This window comes from Lipotes vexillifer, unplaced genomic scaffold (assembly GCF_000442215.2).
Source record: "Lipotes vexillifer unplaced genomic scaffold, Lipotes_vexillifer_v1.1 scaffold134, whole genome shotgun sequence".
NCBI classification, from domain to species: Eukaryota; Metazoa; Chordata; class Mammalia; order Artiodactyla; family Lipotidae; genus Lipotes; species Lipotes vexillifer.
In genome coordinates, this window is record NW_006787464.1 from 3,170,174 (window position 1) to 3,173,083 (window position 2,910).

General features: G+C 37.1%; 1 protein-coding gene across 3 annotated transcripts in view; it reads left to right on the top strand.

Annotated features, from left to right (window-relative positions):
• IL12RB2 (interleukin 12 receptor subunit beta 2) overlaps window positions 1–2,910 on the top strand; it is a 78,439-nt gene that overhangs the window by 42,439 nt on the left and 33,090 nt on the right. The window lies entirely within an intron of this gene.

Genomic DNA, 2,910 nt, shown 5'->3' on the forward strand with positions numbered 1-2,910 from the left:
GGAGAGGCCCGCCTATTGCAAAAAAAAAAAAAAAAAAAAAAACCAATAGTATATTAAAATGATTCTGGCTGTTATGGAACTATAGTACAATTTTGCTATAATACAGCTCTTTATTACACAAATTTACATATGTATCCAATTATCGACACTGAAAACCTCCCAACTATCTATACACATTTTATAGTTGCATCCCCTGAAAACTAACTTAGGATGTAAGCCCATAATTCATCAAAAAAAAATAGATATTAAAGCTATTTCTCAAGATCTGTATAATAAAAGTATTTCAAGTCAAGATCATTGGCCTAACTTTTTCAAAAAACGCCTGATAGAATAAAACTCTATAATTAGATCCTTCCTTAAAATTCAGTGTAACAGTTTATCCACATGGGGATCTAGCAATTATCATTTTGAAGAAGCTTCTACCAAAAATGATTATCTTACAGACACTGTCGAACCTTGGTTATATGTCGTTTCAGTTGTACATCTGTAAATGTAGAGGTAATATAGTAGATAAAAATACAAATAAATATTGATATAACCTTGGGTTGGCACATGAGTTAGGAATCGCTCTTAGGAGTAAGAGTTGCTCTTACCAAAGGCCTGACTACAGTGACTTATTTATTCTCTTGTATAAAAGAAATTTGGAAGTGGACAGCCCAGGGTTAGTGTGACAGCTTCATAACATTGTGAGGACTCCAGGCTCCTTCCTTCTGTACCCACTGCCAAGTTGACTTCCATCCGCAAGATGGAAGTGGTCCAGGATGGCTGCTGGAGATCTAGCTGTTTCCTTCTAGGCAACAGAAAAGAAGGGAGAAGCCTCAACTCTCACTCTTCAGGAGTTTTGCCCCAGGTCACACAACAACCCTTGCAGGCATTGACCCTAACTGGTCACCTGATCACACCCAACTGCAAAGGAGGCTCAGAAATACATTGTTCCCTTGCTAAAGAAGCTGAGGAGAGAGTATTTGGTAGGTAACTGGTAATCTCTGCCTCATGTGGGAAAGGCATGAAGCTTGAAGGAAAAGATGGATTAACTATGGGAAAAAAAATCTCAAACTTTATGCATAGTAAAGTAAAAAATTTTAAAACACCATAAATAAGGCTTTAAAATGCAAAGAGCAATTTAAGAAAAGTATATGCTACATTTTTGGCAAAAAGAGGATTGATTATCTATATATATAAGTTTTCAAATAATTAGAGATCATGGGATATGAACAGGCTACTCAAAACATAAATATAAAATAAAAGTAATAATAAAGATATGAAATTTTTAGCCTAGTTAGCAACCACTGAGATGCAAATTTTGAAAAAACCTGGGAAATCAAACCAGACCGAGAAAGAGTAAGTAGAATTAGCATAACCTATATTGGTGAGAGTGTGGGGAAAACATACCCTTGTATACTGCTGGCAGGTGTGTAAATTGGTACAACTTTCTTAAGAGAAAGTTGGCAATTGGTAACACTAACAAACTTTAAATATGAACATATCTTTTGATCAAGAAATTTTGCCATTAGAAATGTGTCCTCGGGACTTCCCTGGTGGCGCAGTGGTTAAGAATCCACCCGCCAATGGGGGGGACACGGGTTCAAGCCCTGGTCCAGCAGGATCTCACATGCTGCGGAGCAACTAAGCCTGTGCACCACAACTACCGAGCCTGCGTTCTAGAGCCCTCGAGCCACAACTACTGAGCCTGCGTGCCACAACTACTGAAGCCCACGTGCCTAGAGCCTGTGCTCTGCAACAAGAGAAGCCACCGCAATGAGAAGACCGCGCACCTCAATGAAGAGTAGCCCCCGCTCAATGCAACTAGAGAAAGCCCGTGCACAGCAATAAAAACCCAATGCAACAACAACAACGACAACAAAAGAAATGTATCCTAGCAAATAATAAGGCATGAGCTTAAAAAAATGTAAGCACAAAAATGTTTGTTGAAATGTTTTTGAAATAATGAAACACCTCAATAATGAAACATTTCAAAGCCTAAATATTTAATAATAGAGGATGGATTGGTTAAATATATCATGACCCTCACCCACCTTAATCCCACTCCAGCATTAAAGTGATATTGTAGCTATGTTTTTATTAGCATGGAAATATGCACATAATAAGTGAAAAAGTAGGCTTTCAAAAGTATACATGGTATGATGTCATTTAAAAAAATATATTTACACAAATACACATTTTAACATAGTAAAAAAAAATCTAGGAGAATGTACGTGGAAATATTAACAGAAACCATATCTACAATATGGTATTACAGGTGATTTTTATATTTAAATTTTTTTTCTTCAATGAATAAGCACTATGTATATAAGTTTTAAAGGGAATTCTGTTGGGGGGAAATTGAGATCTTACCACTGTTTAGTATCCTGCTCTTGTTAAGATGTAGTATGTCAAAATACGTTACTTCTTTAAACCTCACTGCAGATGGGTCTTGAGGATATAAGCCTCTTGAAGTTTCTGGGCCCATTCCAGCTTCTTTATTTAGATTTGGAAACAGCTTCTCAAAATGACACATTCATTATTTTAGAGTTGGCCTCTACATTATTGATTCAACAAAAATTTATTGAGATTACTATATAAGGTAACTGGAATTCAGCAAGAGGTAAAAAATACAGTCAAGGTCCTACAGTTATATTTTGATATTTTGTCCAGTGGGAGGGATAGACATATAAACAAGTAAACTGCAGTACAGGATAAGTGTAATATTAGAGGTGTGCACAGGGCACTCTAGGAACAGAGAAAAGCTGAAGCATGGGCTTAGAGAGGAGGCTACATGTGAACAGAAATGGAGAGACAAGATGGTGTTAGCCAGGCTAAGTAGTGCAGGTGTGCGAGCGCGAGGGTTTGCTTTAAAGTGAGATCTGAGCAGGCATATAAGTTGAAAAGGAGAAATGGGGTGGGAAAGAG